We start from the raw sequence: 17,235 nt of genomic DNA, 5'->3' as shown, positions 1-17,235 counted from the left end.
GTCCACCCTCCTGTTACTCCTGGTACATACACAAGGCCAGCTTCTAGGGCTTTTCCCCAAGGTGCCAGCAGGGCCATCCATCACTGGTCTTTGTGTTGGTATGTGCAGGGCCACGGCCACTCAACAGGGTCTCCAGGGTTTAAAGCAGTTGGGGATGGCAGCAGGATGTTGCTCTGCTGGTCATATCCTGGATTCAATAATTCCTCTTTGGTTTGCACATACATGTGTAGGAGAGGCATCACTGTGTGTTAGCATATCCACAGGGTTCAAGGCTCTTTTCTGGGTCTTCTCATTCAAATGTTGTTCCATCATCAATAAATGAACTGACCAGCCCTGTAGACTATTAGTGTCCAACTTCAGGCCAGATTTCAACAAAAAAATTTACTTCTTTATCACTCCTGCCCCAGTAGAGTTATATGGTACCTAAAACTTCCATTTTATTCCTAATTGCTATACCCATTCTTGTAATGCATGTCAAGTAAAGTGGATACCTTGATCGCTCTCGATCACCTGTGGCCAGCCAAAGGCTGCAAAGAGATTCTCTGGGCCCTTCTTGCTGGTTTGCTGTTCTGTACGGCATGCAGATAAAGCAACCAAGAGTCCATGAGCTGTGTCCGCACAAGTCACTGGCTTACCGATATCCTTCTTGTATGTGCAGATGCCCAGTATAGTCTATCTGTCACTGACAAGGGGTATTGGCCCTCTTGCTATTTTCCCATGTTGCTGCAGGACTCAGTGTAAGTCCCTCTTAGAGCACACAAGGAACACCTTCCAGGCTCTGCTGACTTCTTCAAAGGTCAATGTTAAGTGCACCAACAGGCCACAGCCCACCTTCTCTTTTGCCCCATGTGCAACAAACGCTGATGTAAGGATTGGGCTCCATCAGAAGCAGGCCTTCCTTCTAGGCAGTGCTCCTGGACCAATGTGATTGCTGAATCATTCTCTGGGGATGTCAAGGGCAAATGGCCAGTCACATGATATACAGTAGCAGTCTTAGTCTGACCAGAGGTCCATAGGGTTTTGCCACAGCCCTTGCCCCCAAAAGGGCCAGTGACCAACCATCCATTGTCATGGTACCATGTCAGTAGCCATAGGGTCAAGCCCCAGTAGATGACCCAGATGTCAGTGCAGACAACTATAGGGAAAGGTTACTGGGTGATCTCTAGCCATACTGCCTGCAACTCAGCCCACTGACTACTCTTCCCCTCTTGATCCTCCATCCATATTGTCTCAGTCTTAGGATGGAAAGCCACAGCCCTCCACTTTGGGGACTGCCCACAACTGGAGCTCTCTGTATACTAAGCATCTTCAGATAAAGGGGCTTTTCCCTCCTGATAAGCACTCTTGGCTACCAATGGCTCAAAAGCAAGTTCTTCCTGCTTTTCCACTGGTAAACGTCACTGGCCCCAATAAGCATTGGAGTTCTCCACTTAAGGGGCTGTTGGAAAGCATGTTAATCTACTGTGAATATGTGTCCCACTTGGCTAGTGTAGGCGTCTGTGCCACACCACACCATGGTCTTTGGGTCCAGTCTTGCACCCACCCTGTAATGGGATAAGTGGTTTTTACCCAGGTCAGAGCTGTTGTGGTGATGGCCTCCATGGTCAAAAAGGTATGGTCCCCAGCATCCGGTTGCTTCACTATCAAAGTATACTGGACCTCTGCTCCTTTTCATAGTTTGTGTCCAGAATACAAAAGGTTGGCAGATTAGTTCAAGCTGCTGCCGAAGGTCCCATCCATAACCATCTTCATTTACATGAACATCTAGCACATAGGGCCTGATGAGTCTATTACACTCAAGGCACGTATGGCAATACTCAATCATCATCCTGTGGTGGTGAGGACCCAGGTAGGGCCTTAGTACTGTCCTCCAGGAAGTCCTGCAGGGACAAAGGCTGAGCAATGGACTTTGCCTCTCTCTTCCATGTTCTGGACCTCAGTGGGTGGAACTGTTGCTCTGGCTTAGTTGTTCCCACAGTTATGACATGATCTTATTGGGTTGCCCATCAAGATTTTCTTTCACTATCTCAGCCTTTATCAAATCAACCCACATCTGAGTCCCCAAGACCTTCAAGGGGCCCTTTGCACCTCTCCTTTCAGTTGTAGCCTGTACTTCCTTCCATTTTCTTATTATTTCAACCTCCCCCAGATCTGCTAAAGTACAGTAGCCTCATTTATGGGTTGCTTTATGTGGAGGACAAGAATAGTCACTACAGACCCAAGGAGAGATGGGGTCGCTATATGGAGCACTGTATTTCTAATTCCCACAGTGAACACCTCTTCATTGAAGTGCTGAGTGTCCATATTATAGATGATGTTTTCATGCCCATCTCCCATACCACCTGCTGTAGCTGTGCATACATTTTCCAGCTAGTGGGTGAGTATGGTAAATCTCCATGATTAGGTCAAAGTGCCCTGATGGCTACTGCCAGTCAATCCAGAAGTGCCTGATTCGCTGAGTTGGGTGTGCACTTTACAACTGTTGCCAGAAGGAAGGAGGAGTTGTCAGGGAAGCCAGTACACTCATCTCAGTACCTGACATAACAATGTTTTCCACCTGCATATCCCGGAGATGTAAAAGCCATGTAGGCAGACATTCCAATGGCTTCTGCCTATACCAGATGCTCATAACCACCAGCTCATCCTGGGTGTAGGGACAGAGCACGGAGTGCTCCATAACCTGGGGAGAAGGCAGCTCCTCCCTCTGAAGAGCCCACAGTTGTGCTTTTATTTTTTTAATTACAACGCACAGAACTTTAATATGGGAGAGGCTGGTGCCTTGGGTAGTGACCTCGGTAACAGAGCAGCTCCTTGCCCCACCCCCTCTTCCCCTCCTGATTACTCCTCTGCCATCTCCAGGGGTGAAGATACCACTCTTCCCTCTAAATGTTTAGATTGTTTCCAATTTAGAGTTATTAAGGGTAAAACTACAATGAACCTTACACATACAAATCCTTGTATGAAGATATGCTTGCTTATGCTTTAATAAATAGCTGAGATGATAGTTTGTATGTATAGTGTTTAGTATTAAACTTAGTAAGAAATTATTACCAAAATAGCCGTTTTTGTTGGAACACTTCACATTCCAGTGAGGAGTTACAAGTGCACCACTGTCCATATCAACACCCACACTTAATATTGTTCTCTTAAATTTAAGCTATTCTGGTAGGTATTTAATGTACATCATGTCGTTTGTGCTTTAATTACAACTAACAGCAGTGAGCATGTTTTCATATGTTCACTGGCCAATCTTATGAAACATTTTGTCAAATGTACAAATGCTGGCATTTTAAATTGGATAGTTTATTCTCATATACTAATTTTTTACTATACACGTGTATGTATTTTTACCCCAGTTTTTTACTTGATTTTTCATAGCCTTAGCAATGATTTCTAAATACGAAGAGTATAAATTTCATTGGGATTTATCTCTATTATCATTTGTATCTTTCATATTTCATGGTTTATGATTTATGGCATGTGTCTTATAAGACCTTATAATTTTCCAATTTTTTGAAGACAGTTTTCTCTATATTCTTCTATAAAATGTAGTTTTACATCTTATATTTAAGTTTATCATCTTTTTCTAGTGAATTTGTGTATGGACTGAAATAACATATGAGATTCTATGTTTTTCCTATACTGGTTTTCTACACAATTTTATAATCCTTTCCTTATTAAATTTTCATAGCCAATTAGAAAAAAGCTCAGTGTAAGTCTGTGTAACTATTTCTAAAGTCTTATCTGACTCATTTGTTTATATTTATGCGAATAACAGTCCTGATTAACATACCTGTATTGTCATTCTGAAAATCAGGTGGTAAAATTGGACAATATGGTTTCTTATATCCAAAATTGTTGATTTTCTAAACATTTGGACTCCGTGTGCATTTCAGAAAGAGTTAATCAACTTACACACACACACACACACACACACAACCTTCTGAAAACTTGTATGTGGAATCTAAAAACAAAACAAAATGAATAAAACAGCAGTAGACTCATAGACACAGATATGACTGGTGGTTACCATGGAGAGCTGTTGATGTGGGCAGTTGAAATATGTGAAGGGGATAAAAAGGCAGAAACTCTCAATCATAATATAAATTAGTTACAAGGATGAAAGTACAGCCTAGAGAATGTAGTCAATATCTCTTTAATATGTTTCTATGCTGACACATAGTAACTGCACTATTTGTAGTATACATTTAGAAATGTATAAAACTGTTGAATCACTGTCGTATATTGAAATAAATATAATACATCCACTATAATTAAAACGCATAAAAACAAAAAAGATGTTTCATCAATTAAACATCCATAGTGAAAATGTATCTTTAAACATCACTAATACCATAGATAATATCAGCTGCATTGTAATTCTAAATTTGAACTATAAATAACTAAATATTTTAGATGAAAACACATGCAAGCATAGGTGTATGTCACACTTGTCTGTTTGATGCAACATTCACATTTGACCTTTTTGATACCAGCTTAAAACTCTTTGGTGGGTTTTAATTTTTTGTTATTATATAGAATATTATGAGGAATATAGATAGACAGTACTTATCCACTATCTATCCTGGATCATCTGTTTCATATTCAGCAATCTTGGCCCCTTTGCAATCTCATCACTGGGATATGAGACACTTAATGTTAGTAACTATGATGGACACTTTATTTCTCGATATTACAGGTATTTTGCGGTGGGGTAGTGAGGGTTGCAGAGTGGTTGGTCATGACACCATGAAGATCAAGTTTTAGGAATGTGTTGTCAGGATTCAGCCAATACTATAAAGCACAATTTATTCATGTTGCACATATATGTGCACGAAAGTGAAACAAGGACATTTGGTACAACCAAACCAGTATTATTGGAGTAAGAAGTGCCTTATCCTCATGTGTATTAAAGCCATAGATCAAGGGAGAAAAGTTACATGATCAAATTGTTAGACATTGGAAAGTATATGACATATTTAACACCTGTTGCTCACCACTCTTTCTTTACCCTAAGTAAACACACATACACAACACAGATGCTCACACAAAGCAAAGGAAAATGGAAATTAGATAAATATATATATATATATACAGAGAGAGAAAATAGAAAAAATAGAGAGATAAAATAGAAAATAATATATAGATACATTATATAAAATAATATATACAAAATAAATAGAAAATAAATTTATATATGTAAAATAAAGTAATTACATACATTATTTTATATATGAATATAGAAACACATTCCAACATATTAAAAACATGATAAAATTGAAATTAAACAAGTTGAAAATGAAAACATGGTAAAATTGAAACTAAATGAAACAGGATGCCCACTACACGTATTTTTTATATGTATTAAAGATTATTACCAATACAACTTACCTAAAAGATACAGATAGTGAATATTGGAAATTAATTGATAAATATATTACTATTTGCAATGATTTGACTTTACACTTAGAATATCCAAAAGAATCAACATAAATACAATCAGAACTAATAACAAATAAGTGTAATTATGTAATTATTCCCTTTTGAATAATGTTATTACACAATATTTAATCATATCCAATAGAATAAATTTTAGAATAAATGTATTTGAGATTTATTTGACATTTTAGGATTCGTCAGGTTTGTAGAAATCCTAGGAATTAGAAACTTTTTTCTACAGCATTTACAATATTTATGATACTCAGGTTTATGTACTTTTAAAATTGTATGCTAACAGTTCTATTAAGATATTATAATTCATAAATTATTATACACAAATAAAATAATTTACTGAAGAAACTATAAGTAAGCCTTACAGTCACAAAAAGCAGATGAAAATGGGAACGTTTAATAAAATTATTGACTCATTTATATGTTCACCTGAAAAGTCCCCACACCTTGAAAAATATCATATAAAGAATTTCTTTTGGATGGTTTTCCTAAGAACTCCTGTCAGATTACTATTCCTTAGTCTATAGATAAAAGGGTTTAACAAGGGAGTGATCACAGTGTACATTACAGCTGCTGCTCTGTCTGTTTCACCTGTGTGGAAAGTGGAAGTTCACAAATAAACACCAATTATTGTACCAAAAAATAAGAGGACCACACAGATGTGAGAAGAACACATGAATATCACAGAAGAACTGAGAAATTTTGTTATCCTTAGAGAAGGGTAATTGCACCAATAAGATGGTGTGTGTCTGTGCACTCAAGACGGCAAAGATCCAGGAGCTGGCCAGCAGATAGGCACAAAATTTAGGAGTCATGATGGATAAGTAGGACAAAAGGAGGCAGACGGCCACAAAATGGTCATAGGACATGATAGGGTGAAGCAATGTTTCCAACTCTGAAAAGCAGATAAACAGGTACATTTGCATCATGCAGCTGTTGAAAGAGATGGTGGAATTTCCTGTCCGAATGTGTACAAGAATTTTGGGAACTGTAGTGGAAGACAAGCAGAGCTCAATCAAGGACAAATTGCTAAGGAAGAAATACATGGGGGAGTGAAAACAAGCATTTGAGATGATTGTTAGGAAGATCAGCAGGTTTCCAACCATGGTGGTCAGATAAATGCAGAGGAGTAGGGAAAACAGGAGCGGCTGTTTAGCTGGGTCATCAGAAAACCCCTTGAGAAGGAACTCCACAACACTGGTCTGGTTTAGCCTCTTCCAAATTTCCATCACCTGCATGTAGATCTTGTGGTTTACAGAAGCTTGAAGCTAAGAAACCAGATTTAATCAGGCCATCAATCCATGTTGGCTTTTTTTCTGTGAAAATATAATAAGTACAATTTATTTGGGGTATGGTGTAATCATATTGGTTCAATTGATTCATTGTCATCAAATTAGTTCAAGAATAATTAAATTCTATATTAAAACAAAAACATATTATCACACCCAAACTAAGCTATGTCATACATTCTCTAATTCATTTTCATTCAATTCCCCTGGAAATCATATTATCTGTTTACCAATGAATAAACTGAGATTCATAAGGTGTTAAGTCTTTTCCATGATTTATCATATACTTAAAAGTAAGTGAAACTAATATTTCAACACAGATTTTCTGACTGTTCTTTTGCAATTCACATGAGGTGCAATTTCACCATGAAAATGATGAAAATGCCAAATGTAAAATTATTGAAACACTCTTGTTTTTTACTATCAAGAGTAGTAGTTATAATCTATATTCCACTTTCTTTTGGCTTTACAACCTCCCTAAGACTCATTCCAGCTTATTTTGGGTGTGTGTCCCAGAGCCCTTAATCTTTGTCAGAACAATTAAGCTGTAGCAATTCAATTGATACTTAATTTCTGTATTTTTAAATTAACTTGCAAGGCCTTTGAATAATAGAGTCTGTGTCATGTTTACCCTTGTATCACATCTTTTAATAGTTCAGACTTAGTAATGGAATAATTACATGAATGAAAAATTATCAAAACAAAATATTACATTTCAGGAAATTCTGGCAAGATAGGGAGTGGCTCCCCTATTTTCATAACATAAAGACTATGAGTTCCCACTTGCAAAAAATAAGGAATAAATGATTTCAAAATATTAATTGAAGCAATTCACAATTTTTCATTGCCCCCATTTGTGAGATTAAACTCATATCAGAGAATTGTTGAACAGCAAATAAATGATTTGAAATACATGAATCAAAATTATGTAATTCTAAGTGAATGAACCTGGACAGAAAAGGATTCAAAGCTTATTAGCTCTGTAGCTGTTGAATGAAAATTTGTTATTAAAAGTTTTCTGGTATATAGAATAATGAAAACAATTGCTTTACTTAAAAAAAAACCTTTATCTGTTCGAATTAATAATAGAACAAATATAATGAATATACAACTAGTCTAATGTGTTTGGAGAATAATAGCTGAATTGAATGAAATGGAGATGACATTTCCAGGAATAGACTATGGCAATGATTGCATAGAGGGAGTATTAAGATTGACATCCTTCCTTTGTGTTATTTATGTCACCTGTGCCTATCTTGTTGAAAGTTTAAATTCATCTTGAAGTTCAATGTGAGTTTTCCTTTTATAATTCTCTTGGAGTGGATAGAAGCTAAGTTTTCAATTAAAATTAATTCCAAGAAACAGTTAGGTGTGTGGTTTTTTTAAGCATCATGTTATCAAAAAAGTCTCTTTTGGAAAACAAATGTGACCAGAAACTCAGTTTTTCTCATATCTCCCTGGGCATATTCCTTTTTCTTAGATTACTGGTCCACAGGGCTCCTCCAAATATAGCCATTTTTACACATCTATTGAAACATACCTGGCTTCTAAAAGAGGAAAAGAAAAGAATTCAGAATAGGTGACAAAATTAAGGAGATAGAGTCTAACTCTCCTACATTAGAGGTAAATAAAACTCCCAAATGTAGAATTCTTAAAGAATATTAATTTAAAATTGTGCTCAAGGCATCCATGGAAATTATCATAATTTCTGACTATGTGTGGCCCCAAACAATCATGTTTTCTTTACTAACAAATGCTTGGATGGAGTTGTTCTTCCTCAAATACCACATTCCACCCATGGTGTAGACAAAATATTTATTGAAGCAGATCAGGTGTATAACAAAAACATCTGGAAAAGTCACACTAGAACCAATCTTGTATGTGTTGACTGCATAGTTGTGTTTAATGATATCAACATACTATTTGAAGATTTAATTTATCACACTGAACGAATTTTTATTTTTTGGAAAATTTATAGTCTCCTCAGCATAAAATCAAAGACCAACTTATCTCATGCTACAAAGAACACAGAAATTCAGAAGTGTGTAATATATATTTCTACAACATATATGATAGACAAACCCTTAGGCAGAGATATCAAGGAAAAGAAATAGAAGACAAAAATAAAGAAAAGATCAGAAATGTAAAGAGAATTTACCACTGACACACACAGAAAAACTCAATTATGAGAAAATCACATGGGAAATGATATGCCAATAAATTTGACAAGCTAAAAGAAATATATAAATTCCTAGAAACATACAATCTTTCAAGACTTAACCAGAAATAAACTGAAAACCTGAACAGACCAAATGCTTCTAACAAGATTGAATTGGTAATAAAAAAGTTTCTAATAAACAAAATTCCACAACCAGACAACTTCATGGGTGAATTCTACCAAACTTTTAAAGAGCTATTACTCTTTTGAAAGTATTCCAGACAAATGGAAGAGGAAGGAATAATTCTAAACTCATTCTAGGAGGTCAAACTACAAAAACTAGACAAATATGAAAAAAGAAAACTACAAACCATAATTCTACATTCACTGAATTGTCATGGTTTCGACATTTTATAGTCTTATCAGCATAAAATCAGGTACCAGCTTATATTATAAGGAAGAGAAATTCAGAAATGTTTAATGACACATACTTTTAAATATTTCTAAAACAGCTTTGGAAATGGAAATGTTAGAAGAGTTTTCACCCTAAAAGTCATTAAAAAATATGAACTATAACCCATAGCTATAGTTTTCAGATACTAAATAACATCAGTACCTGTAAGCCTTATTATTTGGGTGGACATCTGTATACTAAATATCTCAGAATAACTTTCTTTGAGGGCAGGGACTACTACATCTAAAAAACTAAAAGATGCCCATGTAGCCATTCTATGTATCATAGGCTGCCAGCAAAGGGGCTTTTGTAAAAAAACTGGAAATAACTTGCCTAAATTAATGTTTTTATTTGGGTATTTTTTCACTGCTGTCATTACTGTTTCTTCTCATCAACAAAGTGGACTTAATTGATCCACCAGTTCCTTCTCCAGCAGCAATGATAAAGCATGTGCATGATGAATTCGTAATTGGTCATAATGATTTAACCAAAGGCTATGGGGTTGAGAGAGGTAAACAAGGAAGCATGAAGAACATGAACGTGCCCTTAGGTGGCCTCCAAGGTACAATCTATTCACTTTCTCAGGAGAAAGGGATACTAAGCAGATAGTCAACCTCAGGTGTGTACCCCGGAGACATTTTCTCTGGAGATGAATAAAGATTTATAAAGTTATTCCTTCTTTTGGTAATACTCACAGTAATCTAATGATAACATTTTTTCACCACAGAGATTAGGAAATTGTTACATTTCCCAGGAGTTTCTGTTAACACACTCTAAAGTAAAATCTCAGGTATGAACTTATGGTAATATCACCTGACAGTCTGAATTCTACTGTATCTAATTGGTTCCCTTATCAATAAACAAATATCCTTCATCTGAACTGTTGTGTTAAAAAAATAAAGTTGTGTTACTTTCTTTTTGTCTACCACGTTGTATGACATAACTTCTTTATCCAGGAGTTTGTACACATTTAATAGCTTATTACTTATACTTATTACTTTTCACATGAAATTATATAAATTTATGCTAAAACCCTCTTCAATACAGATGACACATGTTATTTAGATCAGGATTTCCAAGACTTTGTGGAAAAGTTGAAAACTTTTCCTTTACTAAGATATGCAGCTGTGTGAAGTAAAATGATAAATAATGCATCAAAACAAAGATATAATTGAAAAGTACTGTATTGTGTGCTAGATATCTAAAACTTACATTAACGTGTGTACCACCCTACCTTGTCTATCACCTCACTTAAACAGTTAGTGAATATTGGCATCAGCAAGCATAATATCCTCAAATATTTTTATTTTGTCATTATTTCTATTTTCTCCTAAACATGGCTGTTAGTTGATAACACAGACATAATAGCCTTAAGAGACTACTTATAATTTGTATCCTTTAAATTATCCCATGTGTAATTTTAATGGTGAATTTTTCATTGTTATTTTATGTTACCAATTATAAATGACTACTGTGAACAGATATTAAAGCAGATATAAGAATTGTACAAAACATTAATGTTGTTTTACATGACTGTATTAATACACTTAGTATATTTTTCTAGTTTTATTGAGACATAATTGATGTACAACATTGAGTTTAAGGTGCACAATGTGATGATTTGATACATTTATATACTGCAAAATGATTACCACAATGATGTTAATTCAGACATACATCACCTCACAAAATTACCTCATGTGCATGTGAGTCTGTGGTAATATATTTAAGATTTACAGTCTCAGCACCTTTCAACTGTGTAACACAATATTGGTACCTCTAGTCACCCTGCTGTACATTAAATGCCCAGAAGTTATTCCTATTAAAATTGGAAGTTTGATCCCTTTGATCAACATCTGCTATATATTCTAAAACCCCTGCTCCTGACAACTACTATTCTCTCTGTTTTTATGAACTTGGCTTACTTAGATTCCACGTATAAGTGACAATATACAGTATTCATCTTTACTATCTAACTCATTTCACTTAGAATAATGTCCTTTAGGTTCATCTATTTTGATGCAAATTGAAGGATCTCCTTGTATGTATATATTGTATTACCTTTATTCATTCATCTTTCAATGGACACAAGTTGTTTGTATGTTTTATTTTGGCTTTTGTGACTAATACTGCAATGAACATAGGTACGGAGCTGTCTTTTCAAAACAGATTGCTAGGTCATATGACTCCTTTGTCAAATATTAGTTCAATGTGCATGCATGAGTTTATATCTGGAATGTTGATTTGCTTCCATTGATCTATGAGTCTACTTTCATGCCAATGCCATATTGTTTTAATTACAATATCTTTGTAATATAATTTGAAATCACAAACTGTGAAGCCTCCAGTGTTGTTCTTCTTCTACTAGGGTATTTCTATACTTCTATATGACTTTCAAAATTATTTTGTATTTCTGTGAAAAATGCCTTTACAATTTTGATAAAGACTGCATTTAATCAACAAACAGCTCTGGATAATTTTGTCATTATGACAATATTAAATTTTCTAATCCATAGATATGATACATATTTTCATTTATTTGCATTTTATTCAATTTCTTTAGTCAATGTTTTATAATTCAGAGCACAGATCTTTTATCTCATTTTAATTTCTTGCTGAATATTTTATTGTTTTTGTTGGTATTATATATGAGATTGTTTTATTTATTTTCATATAGTTCATTTTTCTGTTTAGAAACAACTGAATGTGTATGTTGACTGTATATCATAGAAATTTATGTTGTTATTTATAACAGTTTTTTATGGAGTTCTTTGGATTTTCTATATAAAAGATCATGTCATTTGCAAACAAAGACAATTTAATTCTTCATTTCCAATTTGGATATATTTCACATTTTATTTATTTGTCTAATTGCTTTAGTTAAGGTTTTCAGCATCATACTGCAAAGAACTGGAGGGAGTGGGCAAACATGCTTTGTTCCTGATCTTGGAGGAAATTATTTGATCTTTTTATCATTGATTATAATGTTAGTTGTGAGATTGTCATGTATCTCCTTGAACAAGGACACATGAAACTGAGAAACAGAGAGAAAAACGGATCTCTAGGAGTGAAAGAATGATAAGAGAGTTGTATGATAACTCCAAGTGTATCAATATTTGTGCAATAGGGATACCAGAACGACAAGATAGAGACAAAGGGTTAGAAACACTCTTTGAGGAAATAACTGTTGTAAACTTCTGGGGAAGTTTTCTTTGGGGGAGAAAATAGACACTCAGTCATGGAAGGCCAGAGATCCTCTAACAAATGAACCCAAGGAGGACACCACCAAGACATACAATAATTAAAATGACAAAGATTAAGGATGAGGAGAGAGGATTGAAAGCAGCCAGGGAGAGAACAAAGATTACTTAAAATGGAAACCCCAAGAAACTATCATCAGACTTCTCTGCAGAGACTTTCTAGGCCAGAAGGGAGGGGCATGAATAATTTGATGTACTGGAATAGAAGGGCCTCTGACCAAGAATCTCAACCCAGCAAGATTTTCATTCAAATTTGAAGTAGGGATTAAACATTTCTCAGGTAAATGAAGGCCTAAGGAATTTATAACCACTAAACTAGAATTACAGAACACATTAAAAGGACTGCTGTAGACAGAAATGTTCCTTAGGCTGAAGAACTTTCACCAGTGAAAATAAATGCACATTAAAGGTAGTAGACCAATTAATTACCAAGCACATACAAAATTAAAACAAAACAAAGGTAGTAAAGTTAACCACATAAGACGGCTCAAAGGATACACCAAAAAAATGCAAATTATGACATCTAATACATAAAGTGTGGAGGAGGAAAAAGAAAACAAAAGCATTTTTAGATTTTGTTTGAAATAAAGCAATCATCAACTTAATATAGGCTGTTATGTACTTCAGAAGCTATCCTTGAACCTTATGATAACTACAAACCTAAAGCCTGTAACAGACACACAAAAAATAAAAAAGGGAAATCCAAACACACAACACTAAAGAAAACCATCAATGAGATGAAGAAAGCAACAGAGAGGAACCACAAAACAAACAGAAAATAGTTAATAAACTGGTGATAATATATATCGACCAATAATTACATTAAATGTAAATGGACTGAATGTAGCAATGAAAAGACATGAGTGGCAGTATAGATAAAGAAACAAGACCAATATATATGCTGCCTAGAGGAGATTCATTTCAGACCCAAAGACGTGCACAAATTAAAAGTGAAGAGATGGAAAAATATATTTCATGTAAATAATAGGGAGAAGATAATTCTAGTCCATGCTTTCTCTTCCATGGATGGAAGTTACACCCCGCCATAAATTTCAAATTTATTTGTAGTTCAGGAATTACAAAGGTAAACTCCATATAATAGTTGTTATATATATAATAATATGTTTTCTTTGTTTATAGTATTTGATAAAGAATGGAGTGTATCAGAGAGGAAGTTATTATAGGTAGAAAGGAACATTAGTTTGATCATCACTGATATATAAATGGTGGCACAATAAAACACCTAATTTGTGACAACACATGCGTTGATTAATTTCTTTTATAAACAAAATTTTGTCAATAATTTAAACATATATCAAATACATAGCTCCAGTAGAACCATTCAGTAAGAGCATAAGACAGCCAGCTAGGCAAAAGCAGCCAAGTTAATTCATTCAATAAATTTGTGAGGTGTTGTGTGGAAACACTGTAATAAGGATTTGTGATCAACAGACTTTGACATCCACAATTTATTTTTGATGCCAATGTAAAAGACAATCCCAAGGTATGGAGGTCCATCTGCATTTCAAAGAAAAATAGAAATAACCGTTATAGATATAATGCATATGTAACTTCTCTCTAGGAATCTTACCCTCAGTCATTATTTAAGGCAGAACACTGGCCCATAAACCTTCTCAGGGTTCCCTTGACCTCATTGTTCCTCAGACTGTAGATGAGGGGGTACAGCACAGGGCTTAAGATAGTATAAAATGCTGACACAACCTCGTCATGGTAAGCTCACCTATAGGATTTGGATCTCATGTAAGTAAGAATGCCTGCTCCATAGAACAGTCCCACCACAGCCAAACGTGAGAAGCAGGTGGCAAAAGCCTTTCTGTGGGCTTCTGTAGAACACATCCGGAGAAGAGCAGCCAGGGTGAGACTCTAGGAAATCTGGATGAGGGAAGGTGGGACCAGGAGCATTAACACACAGCAGGTGTACACGTCAGCACAAGCCAAATGCACCAGAGTGAGCACTTCACTGAAGAAAAATGGTCAACCTCATGAGCCCTGCAAAACAGGAAGCCCAGGGTGGCAGCAGCCTGCATGAGCCCATCAGCTGCTCCCAGGAACCAGGACCCCCAGGTCATTAGCAGGCATAGACTTCAGTTCATGAGGATGGGGCATGTTAGGAGGTGGCAAATAGCCACATAGCGGTCGTAGGATATGGCCACCAAGAGGAAGCACCTTCCTCCTCCCAGTGTGGGGAAGAAGATCTGCACCCCACAGCCAGTGGGGGAGATGGACTTTCTCCCTGTCACGTAGTGAGCAGCCATCTTGGGCACACTAGTGCAGACCAGCACCCGGTCCGTGAGGGAGAGCTGGCTCAGCAGGAGGTACATGGGCGTGTGCAGCCGGGGGTCCTGGTGAATCAGCAGGATCATGAGGGCGTTCCCCACGAGGGAGGGGAAGGCAACTGTCGGAGCCATCACAACAGAACGGGTGGGCTCCTGAGTGGTTAAAGAGTCCTAGGAGAATGTACTCTGAGGTGGTGTTCCCACTTTCCATGATTTCAACAGGATTGACACTGAAAACTGAGAAATAGATGAGTTTTCATCAGTTACAGTGCTCCATTTCAATTATATTTTTCATGAAAATAACTGAAAATAACAAAACTTATTTCAAATACTTGATCTGCCACTTGAAAAATCTTTTAATTAGGGCATAAAATTAATTTCAGTATTTTCTTGTTTTCAAGGTTTGAATTTTTAGTACTTCTCAGTTTAGTTTTTTTAATTGACACAATGAATGAGAATTCTTCGTAAACCCAATTTGCTTTGTAAGTGTATCCTTATGCTCTATGATAGCAACACAAATGGAATAGGTATTAATTACATTATTTATAAAATACTTGTTCTAGCCTTGAATCAAACACAGTAATATTCTTGGAAGTAGAACTAAATCGATGCATTTAACTGTAAGTGTAAAAGCTAAGTACTTGATAATGGAGTTATACCTATGTAACATTTCCAAACTTATTGAAACTTAACCAAAATCAGATAATTTTTCCTGTCGTTGAGTAATCTTAGGAGGCATTCTTTCCTTTCCAAACAAGACAACTTATTTCCCCTGGTCTAGGAACTCACAGGCCTGAGTCGGCAGATGGAAACACAACTACTTGGAGTTGGCAGTGCCCTTAGCTTTAATGTATCACGTTATACACTGAAAACAAGAGTGACCTTCTTTGAGTGCTTTCCCCCAAACCAAGACTGTACTGCTTAGTGTACCCTCATTTACTATATAAAGGCATTCATGTAATGACACTATTTCCCTTCAAATTCACAGAAATATAGTATCTTCTGATAAAGAAGAAACAATAAAACTCACTAGTTTCTGACCCAACACAGAGATAAATTACTTTCCTTCTCAGTGACAAGAGAACACACATATTTAAAGGCAATTTCATTTCCTATCTGCTGGTACAGGAACTATTCATTCTTTTGAAATAATATGACCAGAGATGGAGATGGTAATTCAGTCTCAAGGATCTGATGTAATTCAATGAAGTAACATGGCGGCAGGAGTCCCCATCCTCTATGGTCATTCCTTCTCCCCACTGCACACAGCCCTCCTGTACTGGAAGGCCAATGAAGACAGACAAAGGCAGTGCAAGGCCTCACTCAGTCCCCAGCCCCTCTGCGGGAGCATCCCGGTTGTAGGGGCGGCATTCTGCTTGAGGGTTTTAGTTGGTTGAGTCAAAGTTAGAAATCACATAGCCCACTTCCTCTTTGTATTTTCCAAAACTTTTCTATCTGTAAAGCCCTATATTTGAAACTTGCACTTTGAACACCTAGTAACTAATCCTCCTGACTCATTATTTGATTGGAAGACTTCTTATTTTCCATTATTCTGATCTCTCCTTGCTGAATGTTGACAAAACTTTAAACTTGTTTAAAAATCAATGCATAAAAAGTAAATGGTGTCTTTGTGTGTGCATGTTTGTGTGTGTAGTAAGAGAACACTTGAGAAAGAGAAAGAACATTTTATGAGGTGGGGATTCTGAATGCCACTTACTATTTAGTTTTTTAAAAACAACAGTAAAAGATAATGCAGTAAGTGTTAAAAAATCTGTAGTTTAGCCATTGTAGGGTGTTGGGTCATTTTCTTAAAATAATTTTTGCTATTGTTGTACCCATTTTTAAGTATTCTGTAGTACAGTGACATGCACATTTCCATTTTTTCTGCAACTGTCTCCAATATCCATTGCCAGGGCTCTATGCATATTCTCAAACTGAAAATACATGCCCATTAAACAGTGACCCTCTAACCCTCCTGCCCCCAGGAACTGGCAAGCATCTTACTACTATTCTGTCTCTTTAAATTTGACTCTTATAGGATCATCAGATAAGTGGAATTACACAAAATTACACATAACATCCTCAACACTCATCCATGCTGCAAATGTGTCAGAATTTCATTCCTTCCTAAGGTGAATAATATATTCCTTTCTATGTATAATGTTTTCCTTATTAATTCCATCCATCTATGGACACTTGGGTTTATTTATGCTGCATTAATATTCCTAACTCTACCTTCACACTATGTGAATGAGTCAGTTTTCCACTGACTTAAGTATCTGTAAACCTACACAAATAAGATATTAAGAGATAATTCCTAACTAAA

At 35.8% G+C, this 17,235-nt stretch overlaps 1 pseudogene; it reads right to left on the bottom strand.

The window, feature by feature from the left end:
- Positions 1–14,205: 14,205 nt before the first annotated feature.
- On the bottom strand, positions 14,206–15,156 carry LOC130680372 (olfactory receptor 2T8-like; annotated as a pseudogene).
- Between the last annotated feature and the right edge of the window lie 2,079 nt (positions 15,157–17,235).

Source organism: Manis pentadactyla, chromosome 13, assembly GCF_030020395.1.
Source record: "Manis pentadactyla isolate mManPen7 chromosome 13, mManPen7.hap1, whole genome shotgun sequence".
Taxonomy (NCBI): Eukaryota; Metazoa; Chordata; class Mammalia; order Pholidota; family Manidae; genus Manis; species Manis pentadactyla.
This window is presented reverse-complemented; position numbering and strand designations above follow the sequence as displayed.